This window comes from Catharus ustulatus, chromosome 5 (assembly GCF_009819885.2).
Source record: "Catharus ustulatus isolate bCatUst1 chromosome 5, bCatUst1.pri.v2, whole genome shotgun sequence".
Classification (NCBI taxonomy): domain Eukaryota; kingdom Metazoa; phylum Chordata; class Aves; order Passeriformes; family Turdidae; genus Catharus; species Catharus ustulatus.
Window position 1 is genome coordinate 32,433,136 of NC_046225.1, and position 21,912 is coordinate 32,455,047.

General features: G+C 39.7%; 1 long non-coding RNA gene across 1 annotated transcript; it reads left to right on the forward strand.

Annotated features, from left to right (window-relative positions):
* The first annotated feature begins 893 nt into the window (after window positions 1–893).
* Window positions 894–21,502, forward strand: LOC116996449. Its single transcript, XR_004417939.1, has 6 exons — window positions 894–962; window positions 13,605–13,749; window positions 14,872–14,990; window positions 15,098–15,226; window positions 17,197–17,375; window positions 21,033–21,502. It is a non-coding gene; the product is annotated as an uncharacterized LOC116996449 (long non-coding RNA).
* The last annotated feature ends 410 nt before the right edge of the window (window positions 21,503–21,912 follow it).

Sequence of the window (21,912 nt, forward strand, 5' to 3'; positions counted from 1 at the left end):
CCAATTTCCCTTCCCCTCACTGTGTCCTCTTAATGAATTATGTCTATTTTCAACATGGTGTATCACAGGCAAAACCCATGAATAACTTATATACTTCCTCTATTTTGGTGTTTTAAGAAGGGTTTACTTGGATGGATATACAGTGTTCAATGCAGACATGCTGCAGCATGTTGTAAAGAGCACCTTAACTGTTGAAAAAATCTTGTTTAAGAAAAAGAAATGGTAGTATATTTTCATACAGACCCAATAAATCAAAAAATCCTAGTCTATTCTGGGCTTCTAAAACTACCATGCTGTAAACACAACAATGTTTAAATATAGCCATATCATCACATGTGAATTTGCATGCATATGTGTAATAAAAAATGTGGTGTATGCCATATCCACATATATACATTTAAATTATTTCAAGAATCAAGCCATAGGACTTTTTATTATAACCTCTTGCAAATATGAATTCAGCTGTAACTAGATGTGTAAGAGGTTTTCAAAGTAAAGACTAGAATGAGTGGAATGGGGAAAAATATAGGGTATCTGAATCCTGTTATCTACTTCTCCACCCCATATTCTACATGAGGGTGACTAACATGCACGTTTACCTAATTGCCAAGTGTCTGTAAGCATCTGTGAGCGGCTGCAAACCTGATGCCTTGTGTGTCTCTGCAGCATTTGGGAATCATGCAGACAGGATCACTTCATGGCTCATGTCACATTAGACCTTGCTTCCTCCTGCTCCTGCTGCATCCGTGTTTGCTCTAGTCATGTAGGATGCAGCCCACAGCCACTCAGGCTCCTTGGAAGCAGACATCGTGGGATGCCATGCAGCTTGCTGCAGTTTCTGATCTATCTGCTGTATTCTCTCTTGTTCCTTCCTTAGCCCATGATTAATCTTGGCTGTAAGGATGATTCAGAATGGAACTGCAAAGCAAAGCAAAACCTTCTTTCTGCATTCTGCAACTCAGGTAATTGCATAGACAAAGTCTTTCTCACCTCAATCTGTGCTTAACTCTAGAAGTGTTCGCTGCTGAAATTGCCGAGTTTCCTCACACACCACCCAATTTTGCCAGGGTAGTTTGTAAGATGACACATATAAAGGATGGGGGCTGGACACTTCAAATAATTGACATTGCTACCTATCACTGGAGATGTCTTTCCTGTGAAGAGAGAATGTTCAGCTTTCCTTGTTCTGTAATCATGTATAGCTCTGGGCCTAAAGACAGAGTAATCAGAGAAACTCACAGTTTAAATTACAGTAATTTCACGAATACAAGCCGCGCCAATTTGACTAAGATTTTGCTCCTAAACCGGAAATGTGGCTAATAAACAGGAGCGGCTAATATGTGAATAATTTTCTGACATTTACAACCTCAGAAGTGCCAGCCAGAGTGCCGAGCCCAGCTACTGCAAAGTCGGCATTTTGCGATTGTTACAAATCGATACTCTGTTGCACCGCGGGTGGAGCCTGGCTGCCTGGAGGCAGCACGGGGGGTGAGGAGAGAGCCGTGGGTCAGGGAGGAGGGGAGGGACCCGGGCCGCCCCTACGCGGCTCTGGGAGGCGGCGGGGGGACCCGGGCCGCCACTGCTGCGACTCGGGGAGGCGGCGGGGGGCTCCATCCCCGCCCGCCGCCGCGGGAGCAGGGGGTGCTCCGTCCCTGCCTGCCACCACAGGGCAGCGGTGGGCCGTGGTGACCGAGCCCAGTGGCAGCGGCGGCTGGCCCCCAGTGGCCCCACTGAGCGGCAGCGCCGGGCTGGGCTACCTGGCCCCGTCAGCAGCCCCAAGTGGGCCGAGCCTGCACAGCCCGAGCCGAGCCAGTAAACCCCGCCCTGCCACGGTTCTGTTACTATTTGGCAACTTTGTTGCATGCGGGTCCTCGCTGCGAACAACAGAGCGGCTTATACTCGGGTGCGGCTTATTTATGGACAAAAAACGAAATACTTGCCAACACCCAGAGATGCGGCTTATACTCAGTGCGGCTTGTATTCGTGAATTTACTGTATTTTTTCTACTAACTTATTTTAGTATTCTTTCTTTTTATTTATCTTACTTACAAAGCAACAATTTTATATAGCTGTGCCACTTTGTAAGAACGCTGTACTTGTTATACCTTTTGTTACACTGCATCTCCAGCAGTGAGGGGGTCACAAAATCCTTTTTCCTCCTCTGAAAATCTGACTGTTGAAAAAATGGTGTGCCATGAAACAAAATGAGTCTCCTGGTAAAAAGCAACTTTTTTTCATTTTTGATTGGGTGCCTACCTGTTAAAATGGTGCTTTCAGTTTTATTTGTATAAACATGTTCAGGAAATGAATATGTATTGGCCAAATATATGAATTTAAAGTAGTTTTAGTTTACTAAATTAGATTCCATGGTTTTATTCTAATCCACAATTAAAGTGGCTTGAATTCAATCTAATTTATATCAATGTCAATTTAAAATATAGAATACAGAGTCATTTTAAATAACAAAACCCAGTGATTTAAAAATAATTTTAATATCAGCCATAGATGCATCTACGAGGATTTTTAGTGCAGAGTTATGAAAAGGTCTGGATTTATGGAGTGAGGTGCTATTTGGGCTGTTCAGGTGCACACCCAGAAGGCACAGTGTAGGAAAAGCAAACTGAAGGTGTACTCTCCATTGCTGGTAGGACATCTGTTTGGAAAACCTCACAAATCCCACCCAGCCCGAGCACCTGAGTTTTCTTTGGTAGCAAGAGAGGAGGCTGGAGGGTAAGGCACAGAGCTGACCTCAGAGTTTGACTCCTGCTCAGGTTCACCAGCAACCTCTGCAGCACTGGTTCATGGTCAGTGAAACACAGGAATCTTTGCAAGGAGACCTGTGCCCTTTAAGGGTCTGGATGGACTAAATATAAATAAGTAAATCAGGTATTTTCTTTAGCAACACAGATACCTAGAAACTTAACCTGAAGGCTTGTGACTGCAAGCTGTGTCTCTGCCCTGTGCTGACAGGACAAGAGTATTACGGGAACTCATAAATCACCAAAGTCTCTGTAACATCAATTTACAACCTGAGATTAGTATTAATATTTTTTCTGCCCAAACTGAGGGCTGTTAGAGCTTGACGGCATACAAAGGCAGATTTTTGCCTTAATGTTTATTGCAAAGCCCTTGGATAATAGCTTCAAAAGAGATAACCCAAATTTAGCATGACCAATTTGTTGAGATCATTATTCTCTGAGAGGGACAATCCTGTTACAATTCTCATAATCGCTTCTATAACTTGGAACTCATAATGATTTAGCCTTTGAATATAACTTAGCCAGACAAAGCCCACATAGATTTCCAGCTGAGGAGGTAATATTTGTGACAAAAATGTAAAGTTCTAGAAATATTGCATCATTATAGTGGAGCACAGGTCTTTCTCTGGACAACAACCAGAGTTTCTTCTGCACTGCCCTAAAGCTTTGTCACACAGAGAGAATGTAAAGTATAGTGTGGATTCAGGCCTCTGAAAAAGCCACAAACCACATTTTTAGTTAAAAGGAAAAACATTAGAAGTGAAAAAGTCTCCTACTGGAGCAGCTGCTGCTGATGCCAGATGACTTCATTGCTGTTATAGATTTAAATCAATTCCCTGCTGGTTTACTGATATTTATGCTATTGCTTTTGGTAGTAGAGCTGTATTGATCCAGAGGCTGGGAAAAAAAAGTCATCCTCCAAACTGTCATAGTTGTCACAAAATAAAAACAAAAGTGTAAAACAGGATGGTGAGATTTCACATGGAGTTGCTCTTGAAGATGGGTAAAGCAAAACAGGAACTGATAGGAACATTTTTTGCGAAGCATTTTAGAACCAGAATAGTTTCTAAGTTTCTCAGTTAACCATACTGAATTTTCAAGTATAGATAATACTTGACTCCTATTTCTAGGCAAGGACTTAATTTCCAAGCCATATGTTTTCTTATTATGCATATTAACTGAGAATATATCACTTTGTTCAGAGACAATTAAGACAAAGATCACTCCAATACAGTTTACAGACCAGCCTCTCAGTAAAGGCTGACAATTTTGCTTTGACTGTGTTGCATTAGCAGGGAAGGACACCTTTAAAAATGGGATTCAGTCCTATTCAGCATGGGGCTAAAATTTAAGTATGGGCAGTCTATACAATGCTTCCTTTAATATCATATCCATATTTCCAGCATCCTTTAATCAGCTACTGAGCTCTGAGGAGCAGGTACTACCTGAGTGCACTTCTCTGAGTTAATTTGTGACTCACAGCATAGTTCCAAGGCCTCTTCATTAAAGGGTCATGTTAATTTACAGCATTTTTCAGTGCTATTTAGATATTGTGGGGAAATCTTCCCAAGATTGTTTCACTAATCCAGTTTACAGCACCGCCTCAAAACAGTCCCATTAGCACAAGTGCGGAGGCAGTGAATTGTGCCATAGGTGCAAAAAAAAAAAAAAAAGCAGGAACCTTTAAAACCGGCTTTGCTGACAGAGAAAATACAGCTTGGATTCGTGTCCTAATTTTTCCATCAGGTTCATTATTTTTCAGCTCTGCAGTCTGAAGTGTTCTGTAACTGTACGTTCACCTTTTCAGAGAACAAGCCACATTAATTACATATGTAATTTTTCTGTCTGGGCTTCAGAAGAAACAATGTATTTCAATAATTGGTAGAAATTGAATTGTAATTCAATAGAAAGACAGGCAGTCTCTCAGTACTTCCCACTGTGTGATTAACGTTCTGCAAGGAATTCCTTCATGTTTGTCATACAGAAAGCAAAGTTTAGATTTTTGTTCTTCATTGCAGAAGGAAGGGAAAGGGTAAACAAAGGAAATAAATTATAAATGTTCCATTAATAAGGATGAAGATAGAATGTATCTGTCACTGGGAAAAACCCTGGCTTCATTCCCAAGGGACTCACTGCCTCTCCACAGTTTTGGCTTAGCAAAGGCGTTTGAGTGGGCTATTCTTGGTCAGATAAAGAGAGGCAGTGCTGGCAGTTTACTCACTGCGCAGACTTGAAATCTCTGCAGTGTGCTCCCTAGCTGGGTCCAGATGCACTGATTCTCCAGGCACAGTGAAGGACATATTTATTTGATCAAGCTTTTGGAGAAAGCTGTGAGTATATTCCCAGAACAATAAATGGAAGAGATGATAGTAAGAATGACAATTATTTCAATAACGCTGAGACTGGTTTTCCTTTTGTTTCACTATTACTCCTGAAATATAAATTATAAGCTAGGACATTAAATTTTATTTATACTGATGTAAATAAATAATCATATATATCTTAGCAGTCTCATTCTCCAGTAAGCACATATGCTAGGAGGGCATATTTAAAAGCACAGAGTCAAATAATTGTTAAATACAGAGCCACTGCTTAAATTTACAACACCCTTTAGGGAATCTCCTACTCCCTCAACAACAACAGAAATAGTTCATTCTACTAGCCAAAGAGTAACTTCCAGATGGCATTAATGCGACCAGCTGAAGCTGGTGGTAGGGACTGCTACTCATGGTGAAATAGTTGTGCATATTTTGTGTAAAGTTTTAGAGAATAAAGGCTAAAATTGGCCTTGTCACCCTGAGATGAACATCTTTAACCTAACTTAAACCATATAAATATATAGCAAATGCCATGAGTTATGCTTGGTATTTCTCTGATTAACTGTTTTCAAATTAATTCCATGTGTGGACTTTTTCTATAGTTCCTGGTTCCAGTTTAACTGAAACCTCCCAATTGCTTTCCAGGATAAAATACCGCAGCTGGTGTTATCTAGCAATAGCTATTTCACGATGGCTTAATGAAAAGCATAAGCAGGCCCTAGACATGTGTTTACAACAGAACCTATTAATTTCCACACAAGCTGAAGGTACTCTGTGATTTTGCAGGAAGAGTGAGCTGCTCAGAAAACAGATCCCCAAGACTTGTGATTCTAAATCACTGATAAGGAGGTTTTCTATTATGTTTTAAAACTGCTGAGTCAAGCCAGACAAAGTGCTAAATATTAGTTTTTGAACAAAAGAGGAAAAAAAAAGGGGTAATGAGAAGCTGTTCTTTTTTTACAGGCTATAATTTCATTGCTTCAAATTTCAAATACAAATATGTCTCTCCACTCATCAGGGACAGCATAGATAGCATCAACAGTTCCTGCACCTCTCTGCTGTTTTTTCCCTTTGTTTTTTGCCTATCTTTAGAGAAAAAGGTACCTAGGGTATCTCAGCCTCCTGAATATACCTCTGAAGTCGTGATGATCACCTGCTTGGTGTAGGAATCCACCCTCTGAGAGCTACCCTAAGGCCACCATCTAACAAGAGGCCCCAGTGCTAGATGGGATGCCAGGTGCCATTTCCTTGCAGCAGTGCCAGTTCGAGCCCCTCCACCTGCCTACCTGGGGTGCCAAGGACACTGAAACAACTGCTTCTCAGTCACCTGGTAAAATGTTTTGGGGTTTTTTTCCCGGTTTATTTTTAACACAGGTCAGTTCACTGATCTCATTTTCCATGTGGCCTTAGTGGGTACCTTGGGAAGAAATAGTTGTGCCAAAACAAACAGTGTGAGATGGGAACAAGCAGCTGAAGGTCAGGAATGCTGAGCTGGCATTGTCCCGAGGAGCAGAGCAGCCAGAGCACTGCTCCCACCTCGCATGCACAGAGAGGTGATGCTGGTGCCTCTGGGTCCCTGGGGGCACTGTGTGCAACCAGGGGCTACAGCCATCAGCAGATGAAGGCTGCTGCAGAAGGATGGTTTGAGTCTTACAATATAACCCTTCTGGAGGCTCTGACATCACAAATAATGCATTGATTGTGGCACTTGCATAGTACAGGGTAGTTCAGACTCTTGTATAGCCATGTTCTTCTTTAGCACTTTCCTGTTTTACATACATGTTATGAAGACAGAAATAATGGGACCCTTAAAACATAAGAAGTGTTCTTTTGATACCCCAGTTAGATATCTTCAAAAGGTAACTGCACTGTATCACCTGCACTGTACTTAAAGCAGTATTTAACTCTGCTTTTATTAGCATTAAGGATAATGCTTATCATTATTTTCCTAAATTTCATTAAGAGCCTGAGGCTGGAAAAGTGCACAAGAAATAAAAACAAGCTCTACCTTCCTGTCAGCTGCTAACAGTCTTTCAAGCAGTTAATCAGAACACCCTATGAGAATAACAGAAATGATACAGTGAATAAGTCCTGCTTGGTCAGGTTTATTACTTAGTTTACCATCTTTGCTTCCTTGAGAAGATGATTTCTGAGGCTGTATGAGAAGGTCAAACCCCTTTTGACCGTAGGGTTGTCAGTCAGATCAGGAAATCAGTAGAAATTCTAGGCCACAGCTGTACAGGTATGTGAGTGCATTATTTTTTTTTAAATTGGATCATGACAAGGGAATCATATATTTTGTTGAAATAAGAACCAAGAAGCTTACAGATACTATTGCGTAAATAAATCCCATTTTATTTTTAAGGAATTATTTAAGGGATTTAAAAAAATAATCTTCTTATATTTAAACCACTGGAAATGCAACAGTAAGCATAAACCTATCTGGAATATTAGGAACTTTGAACACAGATGCTTGGTTCTTTATCTAAAGAGTCCTATGCTTATAGGATATCAATAATAGCTAATTATGAACCACTTGCTAACTTGTAAATCTGCAATAACACTCTTGCTTCACTACATGCAACAGAACTCTATAAATAATCAGGTGAATTTTACTTTTCCTTTTGCAAGGTATCAGTGTCGCTAATTGCAAGCTGTGCATTCTTGATTAGCAATTATGTTGCTGAGATTAAGTTACTTCTGGTGCTTTAAAAATAACTTTGACTATTCCTCTGGTCTCAGAATTGCCTGGTACAAATCTTTCACAGGAGTGATGCCTGTGTCACACAATACTGTAGTGACATTATTGGATTAAAGACAGTCAGCAAGAAGAGTCCAAAGCACTTCCCAAGATAAGTTTCTTGGGAAAAGTGCTTTCTGCAGAAAACCTATGCTCCTAAGAGTGTAATCCACCATCTACTGAGAATAACAGCAGCCTTACCATGATATTAGATGGAAAGCAGGGTAGAAAAGCTCTTTGGCAGAAAAACCTCTTAGGACAGCATATAGCACAGTAGCTGCATTGAAATGAGGTTATCCAACTTGACATTTTTTTCTGAAACTTGCTCAATTTTTTGAATGGCATTAACAATGCTGTAGAAGAGTTGAGTAGGTAAAACTGACAGGCTGTTTTCTTCTCTGGGTGCTATTTATACAACTTACACCATGGCAATTTCACCACTGTGTGCTCCTTCTAACAGAAGTGGGGATGGTATCATCGGCTTTAGTGAACAGACATTCATCATAACCTGCAGATATTATGCCACTGAATATGTTGGTGCTACACCTATATCTCGAATATCTTGTGCAGTTCTGATTCCCCACTCTTCTCAAGATTGTGAAATGATCTGTTAAATATGGAGAAAAGATACCGAAAGGGGTTGATGAGGATGTATTTATATATCAGTGCATTCTGTTAATCTTAACAACTGACTAATTAAAACTAATGGTAATCTAGAATCAAAGTCAATGTATTTGACTTCATTTTTTTTGAGGAAGTTGACAGAAATGTTCCATTCTCTCTCAGAAATGACTGAAATGGATGTGGTAGAGAGCTGTTAAATATCTTTCTGAAGATGAAGAAGGACAATTGCAACGTTTCATAAGCCAAAACCTAGAATTAAATTCCTAGAAACATGTTTGAATATCAAAGGGAATTATTTTTTTCACATAGTTCATAGCTAAATTGAGCCACCTTTTGCCACAAAAGAATTGCAAGGTAAGAACCTGTGAATGAGATTTAGGAGCAATTCTGGCAAGGATACTAGATGATATGAAATCTTAATCTGACCCCAAACTGCTGATTTTATGTTCCTGTGACTTGTACCTCACAGTTAAAGCTAACCGCTGTGTATAGCCTGAAGAGAACATACTCATATGTTCAGTGCTATTGGAACACATATACTGTATTACAATTCAATATATACTATCCAGATATTGGTTGTAGTATTTTGATATTTAAGAAATAAATAAAATATTGAAATACAATTTGTACAATTCTTATTTAATTATTGCAAGATAGAAGCACACTGAAATGTATCAGTCTCTAAATTAAATCATATTAGCATAAGTCTATACACAGACCATCACTATAATATAAAAGCAGTTTCTGAAACACATACAAATTCTTTTAATAAAGGTACATATTTTTGTTAGCCCATCAATTATATTCTGGGTTCTGCTCGTTTGTGCTCATACATTTGAAATTCAAATGGAACTGTAGTAGGATAACACTTCTGAAGCAGCTTTTAACTAGAGGCCCTGAGAAATCCTTGCTGATGCCCAGCAGGAGGTTTTCATTCAGCCCCTGGAGCAGAACCTAATTTTCTTCTTGAACACTGCCAGAGCTTTTTCTTCAATATGGAGGTGCAGGGCATGCTTTAAAGTAATGAATGAGAACTGCTGGGCAAGGCATAAAAGCTTCCATGTCGAAAAAACAACCAGTTCATGTTGCTGTCCCTAGGTGTGCACGCCTTTATGTGTCTAGGACACAATAAATAATCCTTTGTGGTTGAAAAATACCCAAATACTCGATATGAAAAATGCAAACATCAATTTTATTTTTCTTTTCAGGAATTAGACTGTCATGAAACAAATACTATGGTACATTTAAGATGCATTTAGTGTCAGCGCTTAATCTTTTTTACTGTGCTGCCTGTACTTTAATCACCGCTCTGTGATGTTTACCCAGGACACTGGACAGATGCTGGCAGTGCAGGTACACAGTAACACTGCCCTTTCCCTGTGTCCCTGGCACCTGCAGTCCTGCTCCAGGCTGAAGCAGCACCCCTGCTATCCAAGGGGCTCCCAGACCCCAGCACCATCCCCTACACCTCGTGATGTCCTGTGGTGGCAGGGTGTCCAGTGTGGCCTCTCCTTGCCCAGGAAGCCCAGCCCCTGCTGCCCGGGTGTGTGCAGGAGGGTGTGTGCCCACCACCACAGTGGCTGCCTGCTCTTCCCTTGATGCACTGTGACATATCTGTCCCTTGCCTGTGCAGTGTCCTGGTGCTGGCCTAGCCTGGTCTGTGGCAGGGGGCAGCCCTGGGGAAGCAGCCCCTGCAGGTGCCCATGCAGAGGGCTTGGCTCCAAGTGAGGTTCACATCTGTTTCCCTGCATTTAATAAGTCTGCTGGAGACTGCCCACTGATGATTAAATTATTTGTCTTCAGGAAACTGCAGTTGTAGAGACCCTGACTTCCTGGGTTTCAGCTGCTGTTTGCTGCTTCAGGGGTCTGAAAAGGTGGACACTGGGCAGCACCTGTGGCTCTTCAGGGTCTTCCACTCCATGAAATTGATCTGAGTGAAGACATGTGAATCTTTTTCTAGAGTTACTTTATCCATGGTTGACAGTAATTTTGTTGAGATTTGGGATTTTTTGGTGCTGGCAAAAGACATGGAACAAAGGAGCCCCATACAAAAATCTGTCTGACATGCCTGTCCTCCTCCTACCAATGTTCCATCTGTTGACTCCTGGTTTTTGGTTTTTTTTTTTTTTTTTTCTACTTGCAACCACCTTAGGGTACAAGTCACTTCCGTTTGTGTGAATCTAAAGGGATTGGTATGACACAATACAAATCCTCAATGCTTCAGCAGGACTACATATTAAATGTAAATGATAACATTAAAAATGCTCAGCAGGAGATTTCCAGTATTTTTCCAACCACATCTGAAATAAACTTCTTATCAATGAATAATAAAGAATATCAATGTTCCTTACACTCTGATTAAATTTATGTGGCAGCTCTGATTTTTGTACTGAAGTGTCTTTATTGTCACTTTAATAGTTTTCTTTATCCCAAACATCCCTACACGGCAGTTTCAGAGCATTTGATTGGCAGTGGCTGTCTGTGCATGCCCACAGGCACATGCTAATCTTCTAAGAACTGAGCTAGTGGACACTTTGAATCACCAAGGGTTACTTATTCATCAGCATTTTGCTGCTGTCTTCTCTTGAACTTTCAGCTACACCTCCCAGTATGATTTGCCTCAGTCTCTCTTCCTCTTCCCAGTCTGGTCTCCCATTTTCACTCCTCCTCCCTTTACTTTCCCACAAGTCAGATTTTTTTGTGCTCTGTCATGCAGGGCTGGGAGTGCACCCAGCCTCTGCCAGGCACATCCAGGGCTTGGCCACAGTTTCCTGCTGTCATCTGTGCTGGTCATCTGCAACGCTGTGCAGCTGGGAAACAGCACACACTGGTAGGTTCGAAGGTTGGCTTCCTCCTCAAGCCCTTGCCTTCATGAAGAAGTGTAGCCTTTGAAAAGAGCAGTGGGGTAGGTGTTATACTTCCACAAGCGATGCCATGCTTGTTAGGTGCGCTTCTGTTGCTACTGATTTTCATACAAGAATGGGCGTAACCTTTATTTTTGTTGTCTTTATTTATGCTACACAAACTTCTTCCACAGTTGATGGTGGTCCACAATTCTCAAAGTAAAAGACGACCCTTCTAGTTGCCATGCTTGTATTTTGTGTAGAAAAAGACTAATAAATAAGGTGAGATAAAAGATGCGAAAATACAGCTGCTGTGTCATTGTACTGCAGATTAAAATCACATGATTTCAAAATTTTCAGCATCAACAAGAACAGCAATGTCTGTAAAAAACATTGCAGAAATACATGAAGTTTTGAGGCAGCCACATGGTGGACATGAAGGCTTCCTTAGCCTAACAAATAAGCTGTTTTGTTCGGGTGGTCTGAGGGATGGAGGGAGACATGAGGCAGCACATGGTCTGCTTTTTCTATCTGAGCAGGCTTGTTTGCTCATTTCATTTTAAAAAAGCTTCAAAATGAGCAACATGTATCCCCCAACTAGGTGAATAGTTTTGTTTCTGTCCACAGTGTGGCATCACAATTTCAGCTGCAAAGACTTCGGCTGAAGATGCCAGGCCCTGGACTAGAACAACTAAGATGTGGACATGTGCTTTTTTGCCATCCCTGCTGTGGAGAGGGGGAGGTCAGAAAATCAAATGTTGGGATTAGTAATACAATACACAACAGTAGGAAAATTCACTAGGGCTTGCTCATCCGTTGCATCCTGAACACTTCTTAGAGCATATTCAAAGTCTTTTGCTTTGGTATGGAGTTTGGAGTTTTTAAAAATTGGTTTGGTTCCTTGGGTTTTCTTATTTCTTTTTTCAGTGGACTAAGCTCCTCTATGCATTTCGTTCCACGGAGCCATGGAAGAGCTGGCCTGTTCTCCACTGGCTCATGGAGCAAACTACAGGAAGACGTAACAAGGACTAACAGAACTCTGAAGTAGATGACCTGCAGCCACATTAATTATTGATCATGTTAGCAGCTGATAAGTTGTGCTAAATTGATCTGTGGCAAGATAATGTGAATTAAAAGCTGCTTAAATATTTAGTTTTGGGCTCTTTCTCTATGGCAGGAATTTGAATTAAAGACTGCATAGGAGTCATGACTGGAATAAACTTTTCAGTAAAGACAAGCTGTCAGAATAAAAGGTACTATCTAAATCATGATTTATTAGAGGAGGAATCTTGCAGGTAAACATTTTAATGGAGGACTGGAAATCTTTCCTCACAAAATTCTCTAAAGGTTGGAAAGTAGATTAAGATTTTCTTGTTATTAGTTTAATTCCTCCATATTTTACTTTAATTAAATGCTGCTGCATCTGAGGTAGTGCACAAAGCATTGCAGGGAAAGACTAAAATCCTGTAGGAAGTGAAGGAGGACTATTGGCTGAAACTCCATATGTTTGTTGCAGCACTGCAATTCTGTACAGCTGGAGCACAGCTTGAGTGAAATGAATCTGTAGATGTCTGATGAGAGGAAGTAAGGGGCTAATTCTGACATTGGATACATATATGTGTGTGTGTGTATATATATCAGGCAAAAGAATTTGCTGACAACTCTATACTGGGGCTTGTAACAGAAGGGAGCCAGTGTCCTGAACCAAAGTGTTTTTGCCAGTGAGGTAAGTCCCACTGAAGAAAAAGGTTGGCATCACTCCCTCTGAAGAAGAGCTGCTCAGATCCCCTCAGCATGCTCAGACTCTACTGCATTGCCTCACTAATTATTTTGAAAGACTTTATGATATCATGAATGGCGTTTTGAAGGCTGACATGCATTCTTGGTTGGTTTAGGTGCTGCAGCTCCAAAGAAATCCTTCCCTGGCTTCTCCTAGCCTGTCTACAAAGAAACATCCTTAATGTAAAGCAGTCTTGGTCCTGAAGTAGAAATGTGTTTTATTTCACCAGTTTAGTGCAAACAGGCTTGAGTTATCTTTAGTGAGAAGAGGAGGCTCCTGCCTACAGTAGTTTCTTCCTTACAGTTCATCTCACTTCATTCCTCCATGTACCAGAAACCACTTTGGTATTCAAGGGTATTTGTCTTGTTTTTTCTACGCCTTCACAAAAAGCTGTCCTCTGCTTAACATGCACATTTTTCCTTCAGAGCCATTTCCTCTGTAGGCTCTCTGAGCTGGCCAGCTGCCAAACAGTAGGGTGAGCTCCATTAAAAAGCCTTGATCATTGACAGGCTGTCTTACAATTTCTTTCTTGTTTTCAAGATGCAGATGGATGTTATTAGAAAGGTTTTTATTTTGAATGTGCGCGGCTTGTCCACATGGCTGAGATTAGTGCTCAATACTCATATAATACTTTTCATCCTCAAAAGGACTTTACAAGCTCCAGCCTTCAAAATGTCCCCACAAGGTAGGTGCATGAGTTTTGTTGTATGTGTTGTAACAAGGAGGGACACATGTTAGTAACTTGTTCAAAGATGTATAGCACAGCAAGCATTATAAAGGAAGGAATTATTTACACTTTCCTAATGTTCCTCTGTGATGTGTTCCTATGAAAAAAATGAATTAAAAGACTTCACCATGGCAACATATCTTCCCCCATGAAAGAAGTGATTAGTGACATCAAAAATTAAATTAAATTATCAGGTTATAGTACAACTAGATAAAAATGCAGCATTTCTAAAATTTATGAGGACAAATATGCTACTGCACTAAACTTCAATTAATGCAGCAGAACTGGAACCTACAAGGATTGTCAAAGAGACTCAAATTTAATAGAAGATTTGGAGCACTTGCCTCAAACCATACTTCAAAACAGAGGGAAATGATTACAGGAAGAATGATGAAAAATGCCTTCTCACTTGAAAAGACGGTGCAGGATTATTAATTTTTTCCTCTGCATGATTATAATTAAAACATCTCCAGTAACCTGAACAGTCCCAGTATAAACTCCCTTCCACTGAAAGTTCTTGTAATATTGTACCTCTTAGTGAGGAGGCTGAAATAAGCTGTAGCTGTAAAAGATATCTTTATAATTATGTATTTGCACTGAGCTTCTACTGACATACTTTGCCTTGCATAGACAAGGCAGTGGAAGTTTCCAGTGTTGACCAGCACACATAACCTGGCCAGGGACTCTCTGGGATGTGTTTTCTGAACTAGGCTGGCAAGACCTCGAAGGCTGTCTGATAATCATCATTTAAGATCTTTGTAACCTCAATGGGCCCTATGGCCTGCATAGGTAGCTGGAAAAATTGGCTTGGAAAACAGTAACTAACTTGGCCTCATAAGGAATAGTTGATAAGGCTGTGAGATGGTGAGGCACTTCTGAATAAACCAGCAGGGGCTGGCTGGGGGAATCGACAGGCACAAGGGTTTGCTCCACAGGCATACACCTACTTTATGCTTTCTGGGTAAATAGATTGCAAATAGCCCAAAAGGAAGAGGGTAAAGCTTGATAGGCTAAAGCAAGTGTATATTTTAATTCTGTTTCATCTTCCCCATTTTTTGACTGAGCTTTGCTTTCTTTCAGATTATTGGGGTTTTTTCCCCACTGAATGAATACTTGCATAGTTATATATCAATTGAATGAAGGACTCTGCAGAATCTCAGGAAAGATGTGGAGTGTAACTGAACTCTCTTGTGTGTCAGGTAGGACTGCCTGGTTGGTGCTGCGTTCAGTGGGGTGACGGATTGGAACGGTATTAACAAGTCATGCTTTTTTAACCTCAAAAAAGTTTCTTTTTTTTTTTTTCCAGAATACTTTGACATTCCATCTTATCTCCCTCTTGTTTCCCTGGTAAAGGTATCTGGCCCCACAAAGTACTCTGGAGAAAAAGGAAAAGCGAGTTAATTTCTGGCTTTATGACTACTATACAGTGTTTCAGGTAAATTGAGGGAAATTATGGGTACATAAATTAATGACATTTTTATTTAGGGAAATTACACGTGGAACAAGTTATCACATTTTTATGGTTCCTACATCCTTAGCCTTTAATGCCAGCTACCGTATTTCACTTTATAATTGTGCCAGTGTGTGCATCTAGGCCAATTAAGTATTTTCAGTTGCCTTCAAAAGACTTGCAAATGCATGCTAGAAGATGGAGATAATCATGTGATTCAAACTTAATAATTTGGGTTTAAGGTTAAGAAATGCTTTTTCAGGGCCAGAACTTAACTGCATGGAAAAGACATACGTGTGCTCATACCATGAGGTAATTTAGTGAATAGCTCAAAGATATATATTGATTTGGATATCTTCAGTACTTTTATTTCTCTTTAAAAATTACTAAAACAAAGATCTGCAAGCACTGCAGAATGAGTTCAGGCCACCATAGTCCAATTTTTCTCAAATGCCATTACATCTTCATCCACCTACAAATTCCTTTGTTATTTTCCACAAGATTAGCCTTGGAGCCTTCCAGTTTGAGGCCCCCACAAAGTGAAGTGCAACTTAATTTCCACATGCACAGATCTTTTAAGATCTAACCACAGTAGGAAAATACAGTAATTTCACGATTATAAGTCACACCATTTTGACTAAAATTTTGGTCCAAACCCAAAGTGCAGCTTATAATCAGGTGCGGCTTATATACGGACAAAGAACAAAAAGTTGCTGGTTTAGTTTGGAGGACAGGTGTCTGCTGAGAAAGGCAGGAGCCTCTCTTTGAAATGGAGAATGTAAACCCCCTCCCTCCAAATTATTACAATTTTGAAATCAAGGGGCTTTCAGGTAAAAATACAGGAATTAGGAATAACAGTTGTTTTCTAGGGAAATTAAAATAGAAATACAGTACTACAAAGAAACAAACTCCAAACCCTGACAAAGTCAGAGTACAACCTGACACCCTGTCAGGCAGGGTGTTGATAGCAGTCCCATTAAGTGGTGGCTGCAATCCTCCTGCAGTGCCAGATGTGATTCAGTTGGAGCAGTGCTCCTGTAGAAGGTGCAGTTTTCCTCCGGAGGTCCAGTGGTAATGTGGAGAAATCCGGTTTTCCTCTGGAGTCCAGTGGAAAAAGGGGCTCCCTTAGTGTCTCAAAACCTGTGTTTTTATTTTGGTAAGAAATATTGGGCTTTTTCCCCTGGTTGGAGCAACTTCCAACGGGATGAAGTAATTTTATCAGTCCCACAGTGGGACTCAATGGGCCATTAGCAGAAAGTGACTTGCTGGAGGAAGGATGGGTTGTGAAAAGATAAAGAACAATGCCCCACCTGGTTTCAATGGATGGTCCATTAGCTGAATATCTCCTGCGGAGATAAGGATCACTGCCTCCACCCTCAACAGATGGTGATAGAATAGATACCTTTTATCACACTATGTATTGTAACATGCAGCTTATAATCAGGTGCGGCTTATATATGGACAAAGAATGAAAAATTGCTGGCACCCGTAAGTGCGGCTTATAATCGTGAAATTACTGTACTTCCCCTAACTACAGTATTGATCTCCAAATTCAAATGACCTGAGTAGCTATAGCATTATTGATGGTTTCAAAAAAACAAACAAAAAATTGATTGAAAGGCCCCTCTTTGCACTTTGAAGATGGGCTGATGTGTGTTTTTAATCAGTTGTATTTACATTGACCAGGAGTATCAACCCACTATCTCGGTCAGAGGTTTACATATAAAGTGAGAGGGACCCTCACTGACAGTATGTTAGTGGTAAGTGTGGGTTCAGGATTACAGGTACTTCAAATAAAACTTCAGAAAGTCTATTTGAAAATAAACAAAATATCCATGCAATTACTTGACTTCTGGAGCACTGAGAGTATTTTTGTAACACAAGGGACGAAGACGGATTAATTAAAGCTTAATTAAATTAATTTTCTCCTGTACTTCAACTCCTCTGCTCCATAGGAAGAAGAATCTAACTTCATACCTGAGTGCAGTGGTAATGTAAGGGCTTGAGGTAACATTGTTAACTACTCACACCAACGGAATGAAGTTATACAGCTCACTTCCACCTGAGAAAATAACTATTTTAACAGTTCGTGCATCGCTAACAAGACACAGATGTCACCATTGGGCAAAAAGGGGTAAGACTGTTTTGCTGTTCATCATGCAGCTCTTCCCAGGGCACAGCTGAGCAGTGGTTACAGTGAATGGTTACAAAGGTGTCTCTCTCTCTGGGGGTTTTCATGCAGTGAATTTTTTTTTTAGCCAGAGACCGTCCTCTGCTGTAGCATTGTGAGAACTCCCTAAAAGCCCAGCAGGGCTCAGAGATAGGGAGAGGGTCCTTGGCTGTTTTAAACTACCAGGATTTTGTTGGTCTCATTGAAAGACAGGGGCTTTAATCAGATGAGGACCCGGGCTGTAAAACAAAGGTACACTGAAGCAGAAGAATGATCCGCCCCAGCTCTTCTCCCATCGAAGAATCTGCTTCCTCATGTGAACGCTGCTTGTGTATGAACAAGAGTGCGTAGATGCCAATCTCCACCCTCCAATTTATTTGCAGGAGAGTACTTGTGAAGTATTTCAAGACTTCTTTATCCCAAAGACTAAATACATAGGACTGACTCCATTCCAGCTAGCTTGAGGGGAAGGAAGAGAGATAAAATTTAAATATGGATACCGGGAGTGTGGGTACTGTGGCAGTGCACGGGGTTCTCGTCATTTCATCAGTCTTGTAACTGGCTAATAAGAGAAAAGAAAAAAAATTAAAAAAAAAAAAAGAGGAAAATTCTTGGCAAATAGCTTCCTCCAACAAAATCTTTGAGAGTTCCTGTGTTTTTCAAAAGTTACATCTTCCAGAGAGTCATTTATTTGCCACAAAGCATTAATCTCAACTACCTCTTTTTGTACAATTACTTCCCACATTTCAGTTTCTCTTCCTGACCTAGAAAACTTATTTACAAGATATACTTGGTTGCCTGCAGATCTTCATCTGCAACTTCCCTCTGCTACTTGTTCTGCTAAGCACAACACCAACGACAGAGGCTTTTTCTTCCTATTTTTTTTTTTCTTGAAAGAAAAAGTAAAACAGGCAGTGTGTTCCTATGTTTTTCCACCAGTGGCATAAGATGGCAATGGTGAATGTTCTCAGCACAAATCAGTTATTGCAGGAGTAGGAAGATAGTGTTTATCACAGCTAACTACTGAATGTTTAAAGAGTATTATGAGTATCTGTTACATAAATGAAACAAATAACAAAATTAACATAAAAACCCTGAGGGAAAGTGATAAGTTATTGCTGTCTGTCTTAGATCCAAGAAACACAAGGAACACATTGTGTAAACTTCTACGTCAGAGCTAGTGACTGCTCAAGAGTGCAATACTGCTTCTTTTTGTCTGGTCCTTCACATCACTGTTTTTGTATTACTGGAGGATTTCTTTCTCTAAGTTTAATCCTTGAATTTATCTTTATGCAATATGTACAGAAGCTGAAGGTTACAGTGGAAATAGGGATCTCTTTGTATTAAGTTCATTACAAAAGGAAAGGAATAGAAAGTCTTAATTTTCACTGCTGACCTTAACAGAGATTGTAGAATCAGTGAAACAAAAGTGGTCGTAATAGTGTTTTGAACCTGAAGTGTGTAATTTTTTTATGATCTGTCTATTAAGAATATTCTTTGAATACAGGTTCAGTGATGAGCTTTGCACACACAAGGTCAGGCATATTGTCATTAAATCAAAACAATTTCATTGTAAGCTTAGATTGTCTTGGTAGCTTGGTAGCTTAGCTTAGTGTCCATCTACCTGGAATATGCTTTCTTTGGATAGAGTAAAATTAGATTTTAATAGTCTTTAAATACAGTTACTGGATAGTTTCTCCCTGGAAGAATAGATCAGACACAAACTGATGGAGTCTGGTGTCACTAATTTGTAAGTAACAAAAATACCAACTTTTACAGAATTCACTGAACTTAAAGCTGATTCTATCCATTTAAATTGGGACCTAGTACTTGTCACATTATGATATAGGTGTGAATATGCTTTGCCAGGATATGTATGCACAGCAGAGAAACATTCACTTAAGTACACACCCACACATCCCATATGCTTTGAACAGATCTAAATGGTGACTGAAGGATGAAGAAGGCTGAGCCACATAAACATTATCCACAATGACTATTAATTTCAAGGCAAGGCAATAATTTATAAAGGTTGTTAAGAAGCAATGTAAATGCAAATGCTCTTCTAATAAGCACTGGGAGTATTATGTTGGAACATGTTTGTGATTCACCAGAGTGTGTTAAGCAGGGAAGAGTGTGGATGATTTCTGTGGAAGATGGTGACAAGACTAAAGAGGTGAAAACTGACAGGAATGTGGCAGCTGGGGATTCGGTCCAAGGAATAGCTCTAGCATGGGCTGACTTAGCAGTGCAGTAAGCAGCGTTTGGTGCTGGAGCAAGGACGGACAATATCTGGATAATTAATCAATAATTCATTACGGAAAAAAGCTACCAGCTGTAAACTTCATTTGTAGAATAATGCCCTCCAGTAATGCCAAAAGTTATGAATATATTCATATTTTTGAAACAGCTAGTACAAGCTAAAGCCAAATGCTTCTTTAATATATAGTATATAATAAAGCTGACTTTTAAAAAAATGAAAAGCGTTCTGAAGGCAGTCGGTGAAAATTAGGCACTTAGTATAGAATCCTGGTACTGAAAATAGCTAATATAGAGTGAAAGGTCTTAATAACAATGTTAACAATATTTTTTCTCATATAAATATTTTATACCTTGGTGCAGGAATAAAGTTCCTATCTCCTATATGTTTCATTCTCCTGGCAGAGCTTTTCATATTTTATTCATCATTCTGCATGATCTATTAGATAACTTTATCATCGAGTGTTTTATGAAAAGCAGTATTATTGGATATTAATGATCATCTGGCTATCTATCATTAATATGTATGAATTAAATTATTTTAAAGACTTGGCCAGCTTTGAATGAATAGTAATCCCATCTATATTTGACTTTATACAATTTCTATTTTTGATACTTTGGCACAATCATGTAATATTTGGGTTGTAGAAACATCAAAAGATTATTTTAAACAACACAACTAAAGTTATTTCAGAAAGAGTAAGCTTACATTTTCTTTTAGGAAATATATTGGCTTAAAAGCAAAACCTTGAAATGTAAGCTTGGGCTTTAGTTTGTTCTGTAATTTAAATTTCAAAGGCAATGAGTAAGAATGAAATATTTTTTTCCTTATTTGGGGTGTCATTTACTGAAATATATTATTAGAAATATATGTGACATCACATATATAGATCATGAAGCTGTTATGATATACATTCAACAGCTGAAACCATTCCTATGTATATCCCGCCTATATTAGTTCATGGATGACTATTTAGAAAGGAGTGGTGTGCATTTTTTAACCTATGCATTATTCAGAAAGTGTCATCTATCTAAAACAATACTGGCTTTGGTCTCTCTGATACCTTTGCCACAGGGCAGCACATGCAATATGAGATCCACATAGAGCATCTCTCCATGCTAGCAGCCTGTCCCAGAGCACACCAGATCTGAAGCACTGAGTTATTGCTGTGTGCTTTGTACTGTCCCACCAAACCAGCCTCTTTCACCACACATCCTAATAATGACAAAAGTGGTTCATTTTCTGTTTAAAAACCCCCTAAAATACTGCTGCTACTGTTACTAGAAACAACATTTTGCTGTGCCTCCCTCTGTCTCAGAATACCTAAGAAGTTTAGTTATTACTTTTGTGTCTTTTCACAGAAGAAGAAGCTTAGGCAGATGTCGACATAAGATCTGGGCTACACCTTCCCAGTGGGGGTACCAGGATAGAAGACCTCCCATCATTGCTTTTAGTCCTGAGGGTACAGCAGACCTGTACCTTGGTCACAAGCACAGAGGAAGTTTGGTAGTTGTTCCTGAGCTTCAGAAATACACGCTTGACCTTCAAGAGTTGCTGCTAATTTGTTCAGTGCTCACACAGTGTGTAGCATAGGCCTTCTGCTATGCCTCCTGGGTGCTGCTGCAGTACAGACACCTTTCCTTTTGTTTGGGCACCTTTATCAATACAGCTGAAGGGAACACTGTGTGGACTGTAAATTCCTCTCCAAGATCATGTAAATACTTGGATGGTACATGCTGTTGCTCCTAGTGTTAATTTAACTAGCTAAAGCTGGTTTGCACACATCTGCAGCTACAGTAGAAGTTCAATGTTAAATATTTCCAAGTGTAGGTATGCAAATAGTGGCAAATCCTGAATAAACGCATTATAGTAGTCAAAAATTCTTCTGTTTTTCCTTCAAGAAAAAAACAAAGGATGATTTTTCCTTTATGGTTCTCTTTTCTAACCTTTAGAATTTCATACATCTCATGAATATAAAAGGGTCATAAAACCTATAGTAAACATTCAAGGATTATTTAACTACGGTCTGTGTTATCTTTCTATCCCACTCTCTGGATCAGAGGTGCAGAGTGGTTGTTCCATATTGTGCCCACACATAAGTGATTACATATCAACAAATAGCCACAATAACAGAGGATGTTGTATAAAAAACTAAGAGACAAAACCACCCCTCTACCCAAACAAACAAGCTCACATGCTCTTCATCATAATGTAGAAGACACTAAAAACTGGAAATGTAAA